The sequence below is a fragment of the Acanthisitta chloris genome, unplaced genomic scaffold, assembly GCF_000695815.1.
Source record: "Acanthisitta chloris isolate BGI_N310 unplaced genomic scaffold, ASM69581v1 scaffold11642, whole genome shotgun sequence".
Classification (NCBI taxonomy): Eukaryota; Metazoa; Chordata; class Aves; order Passeriformes; family Acanthisittidae; genus Acanthisitta; species Acanthisitta chloris.
In genome coordinates, this window is record NW_008658822.1 from 11352 (window position 1) to 12288 (window position 937).

The window sequence follows — 937 nt, forward strand, 5'->3', positions numbered from 1 at the left end:
TCTGCATAGTGCTTCTAGCTCTCTTTAAGCATTTAAAATAGGCACCCAAACCATGGGGCTATTCCTATCTGAAACCATTTTACTCAGGAAAAAATCTTGCTTAAATAAACCCTTAAATTATAAGTTTTTATGTACCATTTTATATACCTTTAAAACTCTTTATGTCAAGCATCCACCAGTCTGGATATGAGCCATAACCATGGGATAATCATGGGGATTTCTGCACCAGAAAGCAAATTTGAAAATTGTACATAACAGTAAATCAGTGGGAAAAACACCCAAAGGTGGAGATCAAAGTTTTGGGGGTGCCATGGGATATATCTAAACTCCCTACCTAGGGTTTCCTGGTTTCCTGCACCAGCTGTATTATTCCAGGGAAAGTCTCCTGGTACAGAGCAGCAGTGGGATTGTCTGGAGTCCTACACAAATTCCTCCTTGTGCTGATATGGAGGTTACTTAGCTAATTGGCATGGGTTATTTTAATTTGCAGCTCTCTAAGGAAGTACTCCATTAACCTAGTGGGAACAAGAAGAAACTGAGGATTCAGGAATGAGAATTAATTGCCCTCAGTTTGACTCAAGCTTGTTTAAGAGAATGAGTTGTTGTACTGAAACACCAGTGATCCTAATAATTTCAACAGCTATTTCTGGGAGGTGACAATTGTCCTCCAAGAAATACTTACAAAATACACGTCCTCAAGGAGGAAAATATGACCAAACACTGATGCCTCATGCATATTAAGGCAGTGGCATTTCAAACGTCAGAAGGGCAGTTGTGCAATATCTCCAGTCCTCGGTATGGAAATAAGCACTTAGATCACATTCACAGTCTCTCAACTTCCCTTGGAGTGCTTTTTTAACTCCTTCACAAGGAACTATCCCTTCCCGTAATGCTGTGAATACAAACCAGGGATGGTTGGTAGTGGCAACAAAACTTT

At 40.1% G+C, this 937-nt stretch overlaps 1 protein-coding gene across 1 annotated transcript in view; it reads right to left on the reverse strand.

Moving 5' to 3' along the window:
* LOC103812225 (thyrotropin-releasing hormone receptor-like) overlaps window positions 1–937 on the reverse strand; it is a gene marked incomplete at both ends in the record, with an annotated part of 6293 nt that overhangs the window by 427 nt on the left and 4929 nt on the right. The gene's annotated exons all lie outside the window — the stretch shown is intronic.